This window comes from Pelodiscus sinensis, chromosome 7 (genome assembly GCF_049634645.1).
Source record: "Pelodiscus sinensis isolate JC-2024 chromosome 7, ASM4963464v1, whole genome shotgun sequence".
Classification (NCBI taxonomy): Eukaryota; Metazoa; Chordata; order Testudines; family Trionychidae; genus Pelodiscus; species Pelodiscus sinensis.
Window position 1 is genome coordinate 61,511,623 of NC_134717.1, and position 21,988 is coordinate 61,533,610.

General features: G+C 47.4%; 1 protein-coding gene across 2 annotated transcripts in view; it reads left to right on the top strand.

Annotated features, from left to right (window-relative positions):
* Window positions 1-19,547: 19,547 nt before the first annotated feature.
* UBE2F (ubiquitin conjugating enzyme E2 F (putative)) overlaps window positions 19,548-21,988 on the top strand; it is a 95,060-nt gene continuing 92,619 nt past the window's right edge. The window contains exon 1 of one of the 2 annotated variants that reach the window (XM_075933969.1): window positions 19,548-19,767. The gene's annotated coding sequence lies outside the window, so the exon portion shown is untranslated. The remainder of the gene's footprint in view (window positions 19,768-21,988) is intronic. The other variant, XM_075933968.1, reaches the window with a different exon arrangement.

Sequence of the window (21,988 nt, forward strand, 5' to 3'; positions counted from 1 at the left end):
AGGCACCACGTGGGCATCATTCTGTTTGAATGTGCAAAGTGCTACACAGCTAGGCCTGGATGCACAAAGGGACTCTGGCACCTCCCTCCCTCTTTGAACCTGGGCCTGCAGGGTGGTGGATCACCCCCGCACTGACCACGCTCTTGCTGGGCCTGCTCCTAGGGGAGAGCGCGTCTAAACAGATGTGTGTGGCAGGCTCCCGCTAGCTGCAGCTGGGACTGCCCAACACCCAGATGGCACCCTTTGGGGAATTGGGCCCTCTTTATTTTTCAGCCTCACGCTGTCTCGGAGAAGCAGCCTCTGCTGTGTTCTGGAGAGCTTAGTGTGACACTGAGTCACTAGAGGTAAATAGCCTGCTTTCCCGCGGCAGAGGGGTGGTGCGGTACCGCGCAGACCACTGCGGGCGTGCCCCGATGTTGTGTTCCCTTGCTGACGCAGGGCCATGCGTGTCTCACGCTCAGTCTCCGGCGTCTAGGAAGGACACACCCGAGTGCTGTTTTATAGCTTTCAGTTTTGCCTGAATCCCTTTCACACCTTTCCTTGCAGCGTCCATTTTTTTTGGGGGGGGGGGGGTTCACACAGCTAGCTGGGAGTAGAAGGGGAGCCCAGAGATTGTTTACTCATAGAATCATAGGGTTGGAAGAGACCCCAGGAGGTCATCTCCCCTGACCCTGCCACCCCGATGTCTGCATCACAGCCACAGGTGGAATTGAACCTGGAACCCCTGGAGCTTAGTACATGAGCCTGCTGCCTAAGCTAAAAGCCAGCTGGCTCCTAGCTAAAGCTATAGAGCAGACTCCTTTCTCTGTGGGGCTGTCTAGACTGCAGGCTTCTTTCGGAAAAAGCTTTTTGGAAGAGATCTTCCGCAAAAAACTTTTTCCAAAAGAAAATGTCCACACTGCCAAAGCGCGTCAAAAGCAATTTGCTTTTTCGACAGATAGCGTCCATACAGCGTGGACGCTATCTCACATTTCAGCTGTGATTACTATAGATGGAGTGGCCACCGAGGCACCTGTGCTTTTTCCTCTTTTTCTGAAAGAGCTCCCTCTTCCCCGTCCCCACACACCTTTCTCCGAAAGAGCTCTTCTGCAAAAAGGTTTCTCCCGTGTAGAATGAGGATTACCAATGTCAGAAAAACCCTTCTCTTTGTTTGATGATTATTTTTTTCCCCCTGAAAAAACATGATTGCAGCGTGGGAATAAGAGAAACTTTTTTCAGTAAAACTGTTGTTTTTCCAAAAAAAACTCTGCAGTGTAGCCATACCTCGTAAGTGGTCTAAGCATCATGAGATGGGGGACGTGCACCACACCCAGACATGCATCTGACAAAGTGGGTCTTTGCCCTCGAAAGCTTATGCTCCAACACATCCGTTAGTCTATAAGGTGCCACAGGACGCCTTGTCACTTTTGCAGATCCAGACTAACGGGGCGACCCTTCTGATATTTCACTCCCAGACAGTTCACCAAGGGCCACAGAGAGCCGCAAACCACAGCTGGGGAGAGCAGTCCAAGCAGGGTAGGCCTGTAGGGGGCAGTGTGGTTCCTGCAGTTGTGTTTAGGAGGGATTCTTTTCTCACCAGCAGGGAAGGTTTTGTGAGGTGGGGGAGGGGGCAGCACAGGGTGACATGGGTATTAGTTAGTGCTCCCTGTGCGTGACAGGGTGCTAACAGTGCTATGCATGGGCTGAAACAAGAGCCTGGTAACACCACTCACACTCTCTCTCTCTCTCTCTGGGGAGCAGGATTCACAGCCCCCATGCACAGAGGTAGCCTCGGCAAGTGACTTCTTCATGCCCAGCTGGCTAAGACTGCCCTTCACAGAAGTGTTTTTTCTTTCTGTGAAATGTGACTTAATGATGAAAGTGAAAATGAGTTGCTGGGTTTTTATGGGGCTGGGGATTTCTGGAACGAAAATCCAATCTCCAAAATACTTCACTGAAAGTGTTTGGGGTTTGGATAAAAAACGGGTTTTTCCGAAACTGGGTTTTTTCCCAACCCCTGAGGCGTCTTACCAACCCATGACTTTCAACTTGGGAAGGTGTTTCTGAGTTCTGTTTCCTGTAAAATACTCTTGGAAATTTGTAAAAACCATCATGTGCGGGAAAACAATGTGTTGTGTGCACTGTGGTATGTGTGGTTGTGCACAGCAGATGTTTCTACCACTGTTGTCTTCAAGTCGTCCTTATCAAGTCTCAAGTCACTACAGTTCAAGTCCCAAGTCGAGTCTCAAGTCTTAATTTAAAAAATGTCAAGTCACTTTTGTACAAGCCATCAATATCAACAAATAACAATAATCACTATCTGTTTTCATTTATTGACATAAATCGTACTTGCTAACTACTTATAGTCCAGCTGAGAGGCAGAGCCGCAATCGCTGCTGTGGGCAGTTTGTTACTAACAACAGCAGCATTTTCAGACAATTTTTTCACCAAGTCGATTTAACAAAATTAGCAAGTCTCAAGTCACAAACAATGAACCAAGTCGAGTCTCAAGTCGAGTCACCTAGGCGACTTACGTCGGACTCGAGTTCAAGTTGTGGGACTCGAGCCAACAACTCTAGTTTCTACTGGTGATGGGTACTCTGCCAATCACCTGGGCAGCATTTGAATCCCTCCTGGGTGAATGCTCAAAAGTGGTTGGACTTTGTTTTTAAAAAAAAAAAAACAACAACTTTCCCTTTATATTTGTCATCAGTTTTGTCTGTACCTCTGCCTGTTCGCGTACCTCCGGTTCCAAAGGAGGGAGGTGGCTGACTGTTCGGTTTGTAACTCTGGCGTGTGTAACTCGGAGTTCTACTGTACATTGGCAGCAGGTGTATTCGTACCTACGCAGCCACATTCAGCAAAGGCCTTTGAAAATCAGTGTACTGTGCTTGTGCCATGGAGGCAGTTTGCATTTGCCACCGAGAGAAGGTTTAGGAGCAACAGGCCTGTCTACGCACACCTGTTTTATATCTGTGCAACTCCAAGTGGTATTGTAGGGGAGTGAAAAAAGATTATTCATCCAAGAAGAGATTAGCAGAGACCTGTACCGGAGGGGCTACCATGGTTGCAAGAGTAGAGATGCAACCTAAGACTCTAATAGGCTACGTCTACACTAGCATGATTTTGCACAAGAACTCTTTTGCAAAAACGCTTCCAGAAGAGAGCGTCTTCACTGGCACGTGCCTTTGCACAAGAGCATCCATTCCAGTGTAGACACTGTCTTGCGCAAGAAAGCTCTGATGGCCATTTTAACCATCGGGCTTTCTTGCACAAGAAATTAATGTTGCCTGTCTACACTGGCCTCTTGCGCAAGAACAGTTGCACAAGCGGGCTTATCCCTGAGCGGGAGCATCATAGTTCTTGCGCAAGGAGCCCTGATTTCACACATTAGAACAGCAGCTGCTTTTGCGCAAGATCACACCAAAGTAGACACAGCCTAAGAGCTCCACTGATTTTTATGAAGCGATTCCTCACTTACAACTGGCTCAATGAGACGGTTTAGTACCAGCAATATAAGGAGTGTCCCTATGGCTTCAGGATGCCGTCAGACTTTCTGCCTTCTGTGTGGGACTTGGATCCCGCTGGGCTTGCACTTTGCTGAGGGAAAACCCCTCACTATGGCCGAACTATCCATAAGTAACTTCACCTGCAGACTGCAAAACGGGAGCGATCATTCCCTCTTGTGAGAGCAGCCCTGGCAGTTCTGAAGAGGGGCTCGGCCCAGCTGCAGACACACCAGGACCATGGCCGCCAACATGGAAAGAGGGGAGCTCAAGAACAAATGACGGGGCTGTCACGTTGCTGGATCTTGAGGGGAGCAGCCAGATCACTGATGCACCCATAGGTGTGGGTGTTGGCCCCAAAAATGGTATAGAAGGGGGCCATGTGAGGTATTGAATAGAAGCTTATTATCGGATAATCCTATGTACGCTGTTCATGTGTTTGTATAATGTCTGTGTGTGCAATTATTAGCATGCACTTGTATGGACACTGAAGATTTCCCTGCATGTGGTTAAGCATTGGGCAGGGCCGAGCCTGTGGACATGCTAATTACCGAGGCCCTGTGGAACAATGGCTCTCACTGGGCCAAGGACACACCCAAAGAATGGGGGCTGTCACCTGAGAGCAGCCAGCAGGGAACACAGAGATTGGCCTCTGACCAGGTGACCTGCTACATACTAGAAGAGGCCAGGAAGGAGGTATAAAGAGGCCATGTGGTCGATGCCATTTTGGTTCTCAGCTCAGCACTTCATCCCAGAGGCAGCACTGCAGGGATCGAAGAGCCCGGAAGAGCTGTGAACCCATCCTGACCCTAGGATGTGCAACAAGAACTTTTAAACCAGCAGCTGCAACACCTCTGCTAGAGCCTGCATCGAGGACTGGGAGATTCGGTGCATGTAACGTACTAATCTTTAACAACCTTATTCTCATGCTTTTCTTTATTGTAATAATAAACCTTTAGATATAGATTCTAAAGGATTGGCCCAGTGTGATTTGTGGGTAAGGTCCAGAGGGTAAATTGACCAGGGATCTGTGGCTGGTTTCTTGGAACCGGACAGAACTTGTTCGGGGTAGGTGGGATTGGGTGCTAGGACCCCCCCACCTGTGTATAGGCCCGGGGCCATCTGGGGCATGGATATTGCTGGGGTGTCGGAGGGGTTTTGCTCGGGAGGCTTCAGGCAGGTTGCTGAAGCGCTCTGTGGGACTGGTTTGTGGCCTGTTTGGAGAGGTCACCAGTCTGGGGGCTGTAAGGAGCCCCGGACTGGAACAATTCACCCTGAGCGGACGCCCTCAGTTGTGGCCAGATACGGCCCGGTCCGTCACAGGGGCCGTGAGAGATGGAGGAGTGGAGGGCCCTCGGCAGCATGGAGAGGAGGGTGCCAACAGCCGAGTATAGCCGCAGGCCACGTAAGTTGAACGTAGGGTGATTTTGCTGAAAAGGGTGGCTCTGTAAACACGGAGAAACTGTTCCTCGTTCACAAGGCTTGAAGTTGCGTTCCGGTGCTATTTGCAACCAAGCATGTAGCAAATCCACCTGCAGCGGCTATCCCCATAATACATAATATGGCAAATATATAATATGGCAAATGCCATTTCTGTCCTCTCCGGAAAGGATCCTACGGTTTCCACGCTGCCTGGGCCCACTACAGCACTGCTTCCCTCCCAGACACCTCAACAACGAGTAGAAGCAACTCACCTGCTCCCTTTTAAGTCCCGAACACTGACTATGAATAATGTTCAACTTGGGATGAAGTCTTGGGTCGGAAATGGCTAATCCCTTTTCAGAGGAGTCACAGCCTGGGGATTCTATGCAATGAATATCTTAGATTTGTTTTCAAATTCTTTCTCGGAAGGAGCTAAACTCTAATAACCTGCCCCTCCCCACCCCATTAGCTACAGATCTATGGATGACAAACCTCCCAAGATGTCCCATGCTACTTGGCTTGGACAGAACATAAGAGGGGTTGCTATCATTTGTCTTTCTGCTCCTCTATGGCCTTGATACGGTCATTAAAAATTCCTGGCTCTGTGATTACAGAATTTACACTTCAGCAAGTCTGTTAGATGGCAGCCATTAAAATTCAGGAGAATAAAGCAACCAGAGGACTGAACGGCTTAGAGCCTCTACGTGGCAGGAAATTAGCTTTAGTCGTCAAATCTCCAGTGAGTCAGTCTAGATTTATTAAAGATGGAGGAGAAGAAATGACTCCCTTAGGAATGCCAAGGCCTCCCTTTCTTCCTCTGATGCTCATGGATCATGATTTCCTGTCCTTTATCTCGAGGGAAATCATTCTCTTGTTTGGCTCTCTTGGACCATATTATGGGAGTTAGACAGGAAATCAGCATCAGTATAATGTCGCTTTTCTGTGCCTATATGCCTTGATGCATGCCTTCTGCCACCGTAAGCAGACTTGATGATGGATGAGGGGGTCGGCAAAGCTCATCTTTCCATTTGTCCTCACTCCCCCCTTAAAAACTTGCTCTTGGAATCGAGCTGCGTCCTTTTCTGCTCCCTCCTCATCACTATTAATCAAGGCTCTGCAAGCAAAATTAGCTCCTCCGTCACAACAGGTGTATTTCACATCCCTGGACAGATTGTCAACGGGTGCAAATGGCCCTTAATCCAGTGTATGCTGGAACAACTCCGTTAGTGTTCACAGAGCTCCGCTGACTTATGCCAGAGGAGGCTCTGACCCAATAAATAATGCTCTGTGATGCAGTAGAAGACCTCTAAAGCCTGATCTATGCTACAGCGGAAGGTCGAAGTAACATGTGCCACTCCAGCCATGTACATTGCATAGCTGGAATCGACGTAATTTACATCATGTTTCCTGCACCGTACACACTGCAGGAAGCTGATGGGAGCAAATGCTTCCATCGGCTTCCCTTACTTCTCATGAGGAGCAGGAGTACCAGCGCCGATGGGGGCACCCTCTGAGTTCGATTTAGTGAGACTTCACTAGACCCACTAAATCAAACTCTGGAAGATTGACCGTGGCAGCATGGACCTTCCACGAAGCGTAGTTATGCCCTAGGCAATTTGCTCACTCCTCGCTGTGTTGGATGCCTAGGGGCATAGGGAGTGAAAAGGAGCTGTATTAGTTCAGGAGGATGGCCATATTTTCCAAGGGGGACACCTGGTGGGGCTGTCACCCAACCACTTGTCTGAGCCCCCTCCCACATGGCATGGGCTTTTGGTAAGGCTGGCCTGAGTCCTCTGGGGCCCAGGCATGGTTGCTTGCTCCCTCTTCCACCATGCCCCACTAGGACCTGGATTGCGTATGTTGTTCTTCTAGCTAGGAACACCTTGTCGTGTTTTCGCTCCATGCAGTTGTGACTCCTTTCTTCTGTTAAGGGGCCATTATCCCCTTAATCATGAACCGCTCTTAGACTGGTGTTTCTCATCACTCTTTGAGAGGCCTTTTCCCACAAGCAGATACCCCAGTCCCTGCTTCTCAGTCAATATACAGCTTTGAGGTTGTTTCACTGTCTGATGCGTTGCTTTGGACAAGTGGGATGCGCGTGTAGCAAACAGCTTTGATCTAGGTGCCATTTCTTCACATCTCCCGGGCCGCCTTTGCGTGAACAAACACACTTCAGCTTAGGCTGAAATGTTCTGCTTTGAGATTGCCCTGCCTTCAATGCTATCGATGCTCCCTTATTAGCACTTTCAGCAGCTCCGCAAAGCTTGCAGGCTAATAGATACCACGCTAGAAGCCAAACTTAGCGCTTACACACTGCCATCCATCACTGCTGTATCTTAGCGTCTTTGATACCCTTGGCTAGTTCAATATAATCACTACTCACAGACCTCAATACTGGGCTCTTTTTTATGCCCAGTGGTCCTGCCTCACAGCCTGGGCTATAGGACTGTTTCACAAAGCTACACTCCCCGGCTGAGTATCTTTGGATAACAGAACTCCCCAACTGAATCACATGACAGCTCATTGCATGGGTAGGAAAATGACCAATATTTAGATGGCCAGGAGCTGCGCGAGGACAGAGCAGGGCAAATATTTCAAAGAGTGCTAATCCCCAAGAGCAGTGATCTAGCTTGCTTTTCCAGTGCTAGAGGAGCAGCCGTGTATGTCGATCAAGACCCGTTTCTTTTTGGAAACGGAGAGAAGAGAAAAGAAAGAATCTCCCTGTTTCTCTTTCAGGAAAAGCCTTCACCTTGCAGACTCCTTAAGCTGCAGCACACTAGGCTTGAATCAGAACGTGAAAATGGTCGGTGGTGATTTGGCTACTGCTCCAAACCATGAAGCTGTCTCCAACAAATACACCTGTAGCCCAAATCAGCATTTGTCATATAACTATGCCACATGTGACAGAATGGGTGCATGCATGGGTGGTGGGTGACCGTAGGGCTGCGGACTGAAGCCCAAATCACCGTCCCTTCTTGCCCGGGCCCGCACCTTACCCAGGGCCCCACACAGGCTCCCCTGAACATCCTCCTCAGCCCTCCCTCTCTGTGGTCTGCTGCCACTCTGACTTGCATTATAATCATGGACTCCTGGGGCTGGAAGAGACCTCCGGTGTTATCAAGTCCAGCCCCCTGCCCAAAGCAGGACCAACCCAACTAAATCAATGCAGCCAGGGCTCGGTCAAGCTGGGACTTAAAAACCTCTAGGATGGAAATTCCACCCCCTCCCCAGGGAACCCATCCCAGTGCTTCCACTCCCCTTTCTCCCCCCCCCCCCCGGAAATAGTTTTTCCTAATATCCTACCTAGACCTCCCCCACTGTAACTTGAGCCCATTGCTCCTTTTTCTGCCACCTGCCACCACTGAGAACAGCCTCTCTCCATCCTCTTTGGAACCTCTCTTCAGGAAGTTGAAGGCTGCTATCAAATCCCCCCTCACTCTTCTCTTCTGCAGACTAAACAAACCCAAATCCTTCAGCCTCTCCTTGTAGGTCCCGTGCTCCAGCTCCCTAATCATTTTGGTTGCCCTTTACTGGACCCTCTCCAATGCATCTACATCCTTTCTGTAGTGGGGCGCACAGAACTGTATGCAGTACTCCAGATGTGGCCTCACCAGAGCTGAATAAAGGGGAATAATCACTTCTCTAGATCTGCTGGCAATGCTCCTCCTAATGCACCCTAATATGCCATTCGCCTTCTTGGCTACAAGGGCGCCCTGTTGACTCATATCCAGCTTCTCATCCACTGTAATCCCCAGTTCCTTTTCTGCAGAACTGCTACTTAGTCAGTTGGTCCCCAGCCTGTAACAATGCTTGAGATTCTTCCATCCCAAGTGCAGGACTCTCCACTTGTCCTTGTTGAACCTCAACAATCTTGGGCTCTTGTCCCGGGTGTGAAATCTATTGAAAAGCACACTAATGCAATGTGCTGACGGACGAATTTGCCGGCGAATGTGGCCGCATTTCGTTTGCGAAGCGGTCCTGAGGGAAGACACAAGCAAGGCAGGAGAACATTAAGCTAAAACGAGCAATTAGTGGGGAAACATGACAGCCAGGACACGACTTCCTGAAATGTTGCCTTATGCTCATCAGTGGATAAAACCCCGTGTGGTCCTGCGGTGTGATGGGAGAAATGGCATTCTTCTATCCTCCAGCATAACAGAGACCTTGGAACAAAGGGAAGAACTCTTAAGCCAGAGGCTGCATCGTTACTAACAAAAACTGCACAAAGGCAAATTTAAACAGCAATATCCTTCAAAGCTGTTTCATGGAGAGTGACCAGGCCAGAGGGCTGCGTCCCACGGAGCTCTGGGGATGAAAGAAGAGCAGCACACCTGAGAGAGACCATGTGATGGCCACGGGAAGGGGTGTTAGCCTCCAGAGACAATCCCAAGAGCGAACCAGAGGAGGTTCCAGGCAAGAGGTGAGTTGACCCTCCTGTAACGGGCACATAGAGCTGAGCAAATTGCTTTTTCAGCAATGGGGCTGAGCTGGAAAATCTGCTTAAACTTGGGCTGGGTTCATGCCAAGGTTGGCTTTTCAATTTGCCGGTTCGTTTTCTTGAGTAAATGGAAATTGGTTTCATTTGGATCAAACGAAACATTTCAATTCAAAATTTCATGTTGAAACAACACCACAAATCAGCATTTTGAACTGTGTTGCTATTTTTTTTTAAAAAAAGACTGTTTTGATATTCTGATTTTTTGTTCTGTTTTTGGGGGCAGGGTTTCAAGCAGTTTGGAGCCAAAACTGCAAAATTCAATCTACATTTGTGTTTTGAGAGGCACAAAAACGCATTAATCAAATTTAATATTTGCCAAACAGCCTGTACGGTTGTAGCACTCTCACTGAAATTGACATATGAGCCATATACTTGCCTCCTGTATATTTCACCTATTCTTTCACTGAAAGAAACAAGCAGCCCGAAGGAACATTTCAAATAAGAATTGAATAGCATTGGAAAAAATTAACACTCTCTTGACTTGTGCTGCAGTATTACTCGGCACACAATGCTGTGTGTGTGTCGTGGCTCAGGGCCATAGCAATCAGACTCTAAGGCTGTGTCCAGACTCAGGGGTTTTTTCGAAAAAAGTAGCCTTTTTTCGAAAAAACCTCACCTGCGTCTAGACTGCAGCCGCGTTCTTTCGAAATTAAATCGAAAGAACGCGGCTTTTCTTTCGATGGCGGTAAACCTCATTTCACGAGGAAGAACGCCTTCTTTCGAAAGTTCCTCTTTCGAAAGAAGGCGTTCTTCAATGTAAATAGGGCTTCTTCGAAAGAGAGCATCCAGACTCACTGGATGCTTTCTTTTGAAAAAGCAAGCTGCTTTTTCGAAAGTTCAACGTGCAGTCTAGACGCTCTCTTTCGAAAGAGGCTCTTTCAAAAGTATCTTTCGAAAGAGCCTCTTTCGAAAGAGGCTTGCAGTCTAGACATAGCCTAAATGGGATGTTTAGTTAGAAGTCCAGATTTCCTCTGCTGGAACAGTGGCTTTCACACTACAGGTTGGGGCTAGTACTTGATCGTGACTGTAGGGGTAACCAAGTGACCGGCAAAGGCAGCTTACTTTCTGTCCCAGGTCACAAAGTGGTCTGTGGCGCCAGAAGTGTCTGCAGCCAGTCCAGCTTCCAGGCATCTGAGTAATCTAGCAGTGGAACGGTTTCGACAGAGGTGGTATTTAAAAGCCCAAAAGGAGTCCAAATCGCCTATGTTTGTCCCTCAGGACTCTGAAGAACAGTAATGGGACTTTGAGAAAATGGGATTAAATTTCAATGGCTGCATGTCAATGTCCTCGAAGCATTTCCAAATAGTCCTACAATAATAAATTAGGTTTTATTTGAGTTTTCCAAAATAGTTTCTTGCTTCTGGTAGACAATACCCCACGGAGCGTAATATAAGTCTAGATGTTTTAGTGACGGTATGCAAAAGAACCCAAACCATTGCCTTTTACTTCTACTTTGCTTTTTAGTTTCCCGCAACCCCATAAAGTTTGTTTACAGCCTGCCTCTGAGTTCTGTGCTGTTCATTAGCTCTAATTTACCCCTAAATGTCCTCTGACAGCCCAGTAAGCAGTGGCACTGTTAGAAATGCTGCTAGACAATACTGACTTCCCATGGTTTGGGAAATTCTCTGGTTTGGCACCGGTCTGGTCCTAAGGATGCTGGTTTAGAGAGGTTCAACCTGTACTCCTGCACCTGAGACTAGCTCATGGACCCAAAGAATGACTGAGGATAGGTCTACACAGCAATGGTAAGTAAGAAAAAGAAATGCAATTTGCACCACGCAAATGGCATATATTTTTCTGCCTTACTGTCGAAAGAGGCTCTTCCGAAATTTGAGGTGTCTACACAGTGCCAAATTTCAGGGAAAAGTGTTCTTTCAGCACATCCCTTATTCCTCATAAAACGAGGCTTCCTGGGATGGCAAAAGAGCGTGTCTGCTTTTCTGAAAAATGGACACGTTCCTTAGATGCAGCATTGCTTTTCCAGGATATTGCTGTTATCCACTGAGGGATAGCTCAGTGGTTTAAGCAGTGGCCTCCTAAACCCAGGATTGTGAGTTCAATCCTTGTGGAGACCATTTAGGGATTGGGGGCAAAAATTTGTCAGGGATGGTCTAGATGGTATTTGGTCCTGCTGTGAAGGCAGGGGACTGGACTTGATGACCTTTCAAGGTCCTTTCCAGCTCTAGGAGATAGGCAATCTCCGTCATCATCATTATTAAAAGCAGTGCATTCTAGATGTAGCCTGAGTGTCTCCAGAGGCAGCACCCTGTCCTTGGTCAGCTGGCCTCCATTGCATTGTGGGAGATGTAGTTTGGACCTAAGTCTCCTATGAGCTGGGCTTTGTGGAGGAATACAACTCCCATGAGGCAACGTGCTAGAGAAATGCATGTTAATTTTTTTTATCACTGATTTGAAAGGAAACATTTTGGGTCAATTCGAGCCAATGAAATATTCCAGTTTGGATCAAACCAACCAGGAACAAATATTGTCACTCAGTTTTCCCGGTGAAAAGAAAATGTTTATTAGCAAAATTGACATTTTTCCCATGGAAATAGGTGTCGTGTGGGGGGAAAAAAAATATGCATTTATCTTTTGAGTAGAGGGGAGAAAAATGTTGACCGGCTCTGCACAGAACTGGGCTGGGCAGGAAATCCTGAGTTAGGGAGGCAATGGTAGCGATTATCAGTTTTTCTGGGATTGGTAGATAAGATCTCCTTGGACTGACTGACTGACTGGGTGGCCCTGTGGCTTTTGTTCCAATGGCTTACAGGCGACATCTTCACTGCGAGTTCTTCCGGCAGGAAATATGCTAATTAGGGACTCATTTGCATATTTTCTGCCATTTCTTTTTGCGCAAGGGGTTTTTGCACAAAAAGTAGTGTGAATGGATGGGTTCCCCCCCCCCAAAATCCCCGTTTTGCACAAGATCCTTATGCCTGTCCCAGATCTTGTGCAAAAGGGGGTTTTGCGCCCCCAAAAAAACCCTTTCTCAAAAGAACCCGTACTCCTCCTTTTTTTCCAGGAGTACGGGTTCTTTTGAAAACAAGGTTTTCTTTCCCCGAAAGAACCCTGTCTAGTCTGCGGTTTCACTTTCAAAAAAACCTTTTTCGAAACAGCGATCGGACATGAATATGCAAATGAAGCATGGGATATTTAAATCTCTGCTTCATTTGCACTTTCGGTCAGGCTCATTTACATTCCTCTTTCGAGGGAGGAATGTAGTCCAGACGAGCGCTGGATGAGGTGCAGAGAATTGGAGCATTTTTCCTTATTCTCTCTCGCTGTATTCATGTGAAGAGTGAGTTACTTAGAGAGGCTGGCTCTTTATCTAAGGGTGTAAAATCGCTGACCGTTGTAAGAGCTCTTCAAATACCCATTTGATTTGACTTTCACTTTAATAAGACGGTTTGTACAAAGGGCTTGCCTGAAACAGCACTGAAGACAATAGTGAAATTCATTCATTTGCACTTGACACAGTTCCAGGTATGCAAGAGGGAAATGTCACACGCCGTCACAACCTTTTTTTATTGTTTGTCTCACATTGAGAGGATAGTACCTACTCTTCCCTGACAGGGGTTTGAACTTCTGGCTGAGATTCTGAGAGTGAAAATTGTCCTCGCTGCTGCTGCAGAACATTTCACAAGTTTCTATACGTGCGGGTAGTCTGTTCCTCTCAGATTTTGTATGACCTGTCAAAATCTCTAATGATGGCCTTAAATCTGAATTCGTTGAAAAAAGCCACTGAGCGCAGACAGGAAAAAACCATTATACGGGAAAGAGGAAAAACGTAGAAGCATAAACCCTGCTGGCTGCCGAAAGAAAGTACATCAATTCACTGGCTTTCTTAATTGGTTTCAAATTCTGAAAATGGTTTTGCATTCTGTTTTGACCTGTACATGTAATCGGATCCCATCGTTTGAAGAACCCTACACATAGTGCCTATCCTTACCATCCTCCAAAGATGGGTTAAGGTATACCCGTTCAGGGTTTTAAGATTTGTTTTATTTTTACAGGAGAAATCAGCTCTGATCTCCCCTGTCTTTTTTGCTAAAAGTCTCTGGTGTAGATAATAGAGCAAGGGACTGGACTAGAAGACCTCTGCAGGTCCCTTCCAGTCCTATGAGTCTATGGACAATTAAAGATCTAGTGAAATGACCTCACCACAGACCAGAAACTGACACCCAAGCAAATGAGGGGGAAATGGCTCCTTAGTTAGGTCTTTTAAAACTCTGGGTCTTTTTGTTAACTCAAACCACTAATGAGCACGGAGGAGAAAAGTTCTTGTGTTAAAGATTCAGGTGAGGGCAGACAGAACTTGTACTCTAGGAACGTGGGTGCAAACTGCGATGCAGGCCTGCCAAAGGATCACTAACAAGTCTGATGTCCCTAGTGTGGACAAGGGCCCCGCCTTGAAGTCTTTATGCAAGTAAATCACCCATTACTGTCAGTTCCATTGTAATGAAGGACTCTAGGGTCAGGCCCTGAGCCTGTGAAAAGGGAAATGGACTGATTTCCAGCTTGAGTTGAGGCTGAGAGCTCTTCTGAAGCTACGTTTAGCTCTCTCCAGCTACAGAATTCTTTTCTTTCCTTTGTTCCTTCCACTCTTCCTTTTCCCTCCAGCCTTTTGAAGAATGGCTCACCATCCAGCCCACTGATTTTTGGATTTGTTTCTTAAATTAGAGTGGAGGCTATAAGCCTGCAGTCACAGAAAACCGACTAGAGCAGGCTTTTTCCGGCTTTACTGTGTGTCATGGGAACTCAAAGACCTTGGGGAGTCTAACAATTTGTATTTAACAGCTTAGGTAAAACAAATCTATTTCCATTCTGATTGGATCAGGGTGTAGCAAATCCAGAATCAGAGTCCTGCATGTTAGGATAGATGCCTAGTTATAGATTTTTTCTTTGACTGGCTCGGTTGCCACAGGGATTAGTTGTCTCCAGAGAAGATAGTTATTATAATGCTGCCCTGGGAATGTTTATATGCTGGATCTTTCACATTATGCCAATTAGGGGCAACCAGCTTACCACCAAGAATAAAAGAGGCTTCCAGTTTGCCTACCCCTCATTGCACTTTGAGCAAATATGGTCCGAAAGAGCGAGTCATTCCTTTATCATCGGGGGATCGGAATGAAATAACATCTTCCCACTGAGCTGTGTGAATCAAACTAAAGAGTGTGGTCATTCTTCCTGGCAGATGGGCCAGAAACATCTAATATTTGACCACTGCCAAGTAACAGGTGTCAACCCACACTGCCAGCACCCCCTCAGTAGCCAAAAGACCTTTTTTTGTGCCATTTTTTCTTTTAGACTTATTCACAGAGGTTGTCTGACAGTCTGACTCGCATCAAAGCCTATAGCTCATTTGCATCCCGTCTTCTTTCGGAGGTTGAAGTGCACCAATAGGGAAAGAGCATCCAAATAACATTGCATGGTGTTTGCAGCATGACAGAGGACGGATGCAGGTTGAATTATTCAGAGAATCCCAGGTGATAGCGTCTAAACAAGAGCTGGCTGGGAAATTTTTAGATTAAATGTTGTATGTGAGTTATTTATTTTCCCCTGTGTGCTTGTTTTAGTTTGGCTTTTTGGTCAGAGAATGCCAATTAGTCAAAACGAAAGCGTTTGGAATGTGCTGATTTCGGCAACGTTTGAACCGGTTTTCCCCACATGAATGCCCTAACCATCAGGCTAGCTGCTGTTCTGAGGGGTGGGGGCAGTCCTGACATGCAGGAAAGCAGATCATTTCAGATTATATGAATCTCAGTCTAAGGATGTAAGTGACTAGTCCGCCATCCAATAAGCATAAGCTAATCGGATTGTCGATGAGCGATTTCACTAGTCTCTTCCCTGCCCCGCCTTGCTGCCTCTATCAGAGACAGGCAGCAAGGGGGAGAGCTGGGGGGTGCCAGCTTAAAAGCCGGTTTTCCCCCAGCACCCTATCAACTGTTGGATTAGTTAATTAATCTAAATGTAACATCCCCATCTCAGTCTTGACTGCTTCTCAAGTTAAAACTCTCTTGTGAAGACAGTGTGTACAGTTCCTTGATAAAGGCCAGTTTCCATTTCTCCCACTAAAGGGGCCTGCCTACAGATTTTGGTTGAGCATTGTTGCGGGTTGAGGAATGATTAGAGAATGTTGGTGAAAAACTGATCAGCTGATGGGGCGGTTAGCCCTTTGACCTCAGCAACTAGCCAAAGTGCAGAGCAAGTAGGTTGTTCTGAGTAGAAACCGATGGAGTCTGGTATTTCCTTTGTACATTCCTTATAAATAAGGCTGCATCAAAGTCCTGGAGGAACCAAACCCAAGGGGGACAGTTACTTTGCTTACAGCTGCAAGCCTCATTAGCTGACCCCAGCCTCACCAGCTCTTCCTACCCTGGTGTCAAGCTCCTAAACCATGCTTGACCAGGCTTTCTCTTTCTTGGTCTCTCTCTCTCTCTCTCTCTCTCTCTCCAGCTTGCCTCCCTGGCACATGAACACACTCATAAAAACAGCTCTGCCAATCTAATCTTCAGCCCTTGCATTTTAAAACCCTCGGGTTTCATGAGTCAGTGCTATTTAGTACGTGCCTGTTTCAGGATGCTGCCGTTGTTGCTTCAGCCACCTGATTATGATGGCTTCTTATACATCGATCCTTAATGGAAGTCAGCTGCCATGGCTCTGACCCATAACAATATTCTTTCTCTGTTTTAATATTGGGGCAGTCAACTATTTTGCTGGTTCAGTTATGCAGGACTGGGTTCTCTTGCTATAATGAGTTATATTAGGTTCCAGTAGTAGCCTTTCAAAGGGGGCTTTGAAATTTACGCACAAGCTTATGCTTAGGAAAGCTGTAAAGCGTATGAAAGCTCTCAAGATTCCCCAGTAATCCTGAGTTGATCATAATATTTCACCAGGCCGTACTGTTAAAACTGTACTTAAATGAAGAAGCTGGACCCTGTGACAGCCTGCATTGTACTTTTTATCCGCACCAGAATGGTACTGAAACAAAATATGAGATGGAAGTTTGAAGACTTTCTTTGTAGGTGATACTTTAAAAAAAAATCTACTGCTGTAGTTAAAATGTGGAATTTTATAATTCAGTGTTTTTCCATCTTTAAAAACAGTAGCTTCAGCGAGGGGGAAGAAAGCTCCTAATTCTTTGAATTCCAGCGGAGGTGACTTCTTTGTTCAGTTTGACATGCGGGCTGATAGATGGGGAGGCTGGTACTCTTGCCTGCTGAAATGCGAAACATATTCTAGGTAAAAGAAACTGATGTGAAAGAAATATTCCACCTACTCACCTGTCAGCTGAAAGTGAGTTCTAATTGTTTAAGAACATGTGTTTAACTAGTCATGGCTTTCTACTAGTAAATAGGGGGTACTCTTGGTGACATCTAGGACTACACAATCACCTCAATTTAAACCTGAATGCTGCTCCTGTGGTCACGACTTCTACATGCGCTTCCCAGATAACTTACTGAGGTGCTCTGTGACTACAGGCAAGTCAGTAAGGCCAACATTTTTTTGAGTTCACACATTTTAGGTGCCTCAGATTCGGGGGGCTCCACTTTAAATACTGAGGAGCCTGATTTCCCACTTACTTCAGCCAGAGGTGTCCAGTCCTTCTGACATTCTTATTGACGAGCCTGATGAATGAGGTGTTTTGACTTTGGGCAGCCATATTGAAAAAGTGTTATCCTGAGATATCTCAAGCTAGATACCGCAATCCTGAGGTATCCCAAACTAGTGAACACTTTTGAAAATCTGTCTGTAATCTCTCTGCCTCAGGGAGAGATTGTGTGGTCCTTAGATACTGGTGCAAAGCTGGAGAAGCTAAACAGGAGTGAGTGGGCTCCTGCCCTCTTGCCCACAACTGTGAGAATTGCCTATGTAAAAAGGAGCAGAGCGAGGCTACGTCTAGACTGCAAGCTTCTTTTGGAAGAAGCTTTTTTTTTTTTTTTTGGAAGCGATCTTTCGGAAGAAGTTTTTCGGAAGAGAGCATCCACCCTGCAAAAGTGCCTTGAAAAAGCGATCTGCTTTTTCGAAAGAGAGCGTCTAGACTGAATGGACGCTATCTCACATGTAAGCTGTGATAGCTATGGACGGAGTGGCCACCAGGGCATCTGTGCTTTTTCCTCTTCTTCTGAAAGGACTCCCTCTTCCCTGTTCATACATGCCTTTTTTGCAAAAGAGCACTTCCTCGTAGAATGAAGATTACCAATGCTGGAAAAAACCCTCTGTTCTTTCGATTTTCTTGCAGAAGAATGCAATTGCAGTGCGGATGTTCCTCAAGGTTTGTCAGAGCAAATCTCTAGTGTAGACATACCCAGAGGGCAGAGAAAAAAACAGAAATGGATCAGAACAAGAAGCTAATATAAGAGATGACTGGGGCGCAGGAATAGGGAGATTAGATGAACACATCTAGTGGACAAACAAATACTGGAAGATTTACCCAGTGTTGCTCCGGTCCTTAATTTTTGCTTAATTGTGTTTTTATTTAAGTCAGTGCTCTGGGGTGGGGCTAGGGATGAGGGGTTCACTATGCAACTGCCCCAGGGCACGAGGATACCCACCTCTTTCTCTCAGCAGCAGTTTGGGGCCAGGCGAGAAGCTCCTTTCCATGGGGGCTGCAGCTCTGGTGGGCTCTGCTGGGGAGGACCACGTCCCCCAGCTGGGGCAGGGCCTGATTCATCTCTGCTTTGAACTCCTCAGCTAGACTGAGGAATACTGCAAAGTATGCACATCCCCTCATTCCCCTGACAAAGGGGAACAGCCAGATATGTCCTTGTATGGGCGGGGGGGAAGCCCCCTCCTGGAACATGCCCCCTCCTGGCCCCTTGCATGTGCCTGTGATTCTGTCTCTTTTCAGTATGGCTGTATAAGAAGCAATCCCATTCTAGGCAGATCCCGTTTTCCTGGCACAACCCAACTCTGACCTTGCTTTAAGTTATGAGAAGAAGCTGCCTACCCAATTTGGTGGTCCTAGCTCTGAACATTTAGGAGGCCTTGGATAGACACTCTCCATTATACAGTAGATGCAGTGTGACAGATGGTGTATATGAGAGCACAAACTTTGTCAGCCTCGATTTGGAGGGAGTAATAGGAGACGTTCTAGTTAATTTTTTTTCCTTTAAAAAAAAAAATCAAAACTCTTTAAATAAACCAGAGGTTTAAATTTGTCTAAATCTGCAAGTGCTTTTTTTCCATCATTTTGTGTAAATTTACATAACTAGATCATTCAAGATGTCAAAACACTAGACAGCCTGAGATGCACTCATCCCTAATGAGAACTCATTACAGCCTCATTATGCAGTCTGCCAATCATTACTATGTGCTCGATTCTAACTTTTTTTCAGAGAAGGGAGGTAGGGTGTGTGCGTGTGGAGTGGGAGGGGTAGAGGGTGCATGAGCAGGCTGAGGGTGCGTTAGCTGTGATTCTGGCACTTGTGCGGGATGGGGGCATGGCTGGAGCAGTAGAGGAGCTCCCCACTGCAGAAGGGGGCAACTTGCAGCACACCTGCAAGACTGAGTGATCCCGAGACCATGCTTTGAGAAGCACTGCTCTATATAAATCTATGGTACACCCGTATCTCAACTACTGTGTACAAATGTGGTCACCTCATCTCAGAAAAGGTTCAGAAATGGGGGCACACAAAACATTGAGGGGTATGGAACAGCTGCCACAGAAGGAGAGATTAATAAGACTGTGTCCTTTAAGCTTAGAAAAGAGAGACTAAGGTGATAAAATCATGATTGGGGTGGAGAAAGTAAATAAAGTGATTTACTCCTTCCCATCCCATGGGTCATCACTGACCCAGTGCAAGGAACGTTGGGTTGTTAAGCCAACAAAAGGAAGCATTTCTTCACGCAAGGCCTGGTTAACCTGCAGAACGCCTTGCCGCAGGACGTGGTCAAGCCTTTACTAGGGCTCCACAAAAGAACAGAGGCGTTCCTGGGACAGGGCCCGCAGGGGTCACGCGCCGGGTCGCTGCTCTGACCCAGCCTGGCCGCGCTGGGGTGGAGCGAGCGTGGGAGACGCGCAGGAGGGGGCGGGGCCTCTGCCGCCGGCACCAGACAAGGGGCGGGGCCTCCGGCCGCTTCCGGCTCAGGCCCCGCCCCTGCGGAGGGATCTACCCTGCGCGCGGAGGCGGCGGCCGTGAAGGCGCCGGTCGGACGGTTCCGGCCCGCGCGGCAGCTCCCGGGAGCCACCGCCGCTCTCCGCGGGCCCGACCGGCGCTGCCGGTCCCACGCGCCCCGGAAGCGGAAACGGCCCCGGTTTGTGCTTCCGGGCAGCGCTGGGGGCGGTCCCGCCCCTCCCCCCGGAGCGGCGCCGCGCGGGCTGGAGACGCCTGGGCCTGCGCCTTCCCCCCTCCGCTGCCGGTGAGTGCGGCCCCCCCCGAGGGGGACTCGGACCCTGCCCCCCCGGGCCGGGCTGGCGGGGCCCCGAGTGGGCGCGCACGGGCCTGCCGGGGGGGGGGGGGCAGTTACCTCAGGAGCGAGCCGGGCTCCCCTCCCCCAGCGAGCGCCCGCGCCGCCTCCCCTCCGTCCGGAGAAACACGGAGCCCCCCCCCCCCCCCCGGCTCGCTCTGCCGGGCAGGGTTACCCCCCCCCCCCCCCGGGGACTGGCCGCCAGGGGTCTTGTGGCTGCTGGAAGCCCCGAGACTGATTCGGGGCCCCGCTTGAACCTGCAGCTGGCGGGTGGGGTCCGCCCACGAAAGCTGGTGCCCAAATAAATCTGTTCGTCTCCAAGGGCCGCGGGGCTCCTCCTTGTTTCTGCGGACCCAGGCTAACATGACCCCTCTGGTACTAAGCAACTGAGTCTTGTGGGATCCGGCTTAGAGGCTGCTATCCCCTGCATTTCTGGTCCCTGTAATATGCCACAAGTATGATGTGTGATGGTCTATAACTTGATAATTGAAGTCTTTGCTCTTTTTCTTCAACAGTTCCATTTTCTTGTTTAAAGTCTTCGTTACTGAGTCAGTGCGCTGACATTTTTGAGGTTATGAAGTTTCTATATACAGCCAAACTGGATGCGCCCTCCTTTCTCCCCAGATTATTTTTTTAATATCTGCTTTTATAGATGCACTATCTGGACCTAATTTTGTCTCTAGCTGTCTATTATGAATAGGGCTGTACGAAATTCATGATCCATGTTGGTCAAGTTCATAGGAATTTAAAAATTTGTAAATTTCGTTATTATTTAAATTTGAAATGTCATGGTGATGTAACTATGGGAGATCCTGACCCCCAAAAAAAGAGTTTTGGGGTGATTGCAAGATTATTATAGGGGTGATTGCAGGAATACTATCCTTTCTTCTGTGCTGCTGTTTGGTGATGGTGGTGTCTTCAGAGCTGGGTAGCTGGAGAACGGTGGCTGCTTTCTTGGAACGAAGCACTAAAGGCAGAGCCAGTACCAGCAGCGGTGCAGCAGTAAGGATGGCATGGTATGATCATAGAATCATAGAATAATAGGACTGGAAGGGACCTCGAGAGGTCATCGAGTCCAGCCCCCCGCCCTCAAGGCAGGACCAAGCTCCGTCTACACCATCCCTGACAGATGTCTATCTAACCTGTTCTTAAATATCTCCAGAGAGGGAGATTCCACCACTTCCCTTGGCAATTTATTCCAATATTTGACCACGCTGATAGTTAGGAATTTTTTCCTAATGTCCAATCTAAACCTCCCCTGCTGCACTTTAAGCCCATTACTCCTTGTCCTGTAACCAAGAGGAACAAATTTTCTCCTTCCTCGTTGTGACACTCTGTTAGATATTTGAAAATTGCTATCATGTCCCTCCTTAATCTTCTTTTTTCCAAACTAAACAAGCCCAGTTCATGAAGCCTGGCTTCATAGGTCATGTTCTCTAAACCTTTAATCATTCTTGTTGCTCTTCCCTGTACCCTTTTCAATTTCTCCACATCTTTCTTGAAATGTGGCGCCCAGAACTGGACACAGTACTCCAGCTGAGGCCTAACTAGTGCAGAGTAGAGCAGCAGAATGACTTCACGAATTTTGCTTACAACACACCTGTTGATACAACCTAGAATCATATTTGCTTTTTTTGCAACAGCATCACACTGTTGACTCATATTCTACTTGTGGTCCACTATGACCCCTAGATCCCTTTCCGCCATCCTCCTTCCGAGACAGTCGCTTCCCATCTTGTATGTATGGAACTGATTGTTCCTTCCTAAGTGGAGCACTTTGCATTTGTCTTTATTAAACCTCATCCTGTTTACCTCTGACCATTTCTCTAACTTGCTAAGGTCATTTTGAATTATGTCCCTATTCTCCAAAGAAGTTGCAACCCCACCCAGTTTGGTATCATCTGCAAACTTAATAAGAGTACTCTCTATCCCAATATCTACATCATTGATGAAGATATTGACCAGTACGGGTCCCAAAACAGACCCTTGCGGAACTCCACTTGTTATCCCTTTCCAGCAGGATTTAGCACCGTTAACAACAGCTCTCTGACTACGGTTATCTAGCCAATTATGCACCCACCTTATCGTGGCCCTATCTAAGTTATATTTGCCTAGTTTATCAATAAGAATATCATGCAAGATCGTATCAAATGCCTTACTAAAGTCTAGGTAT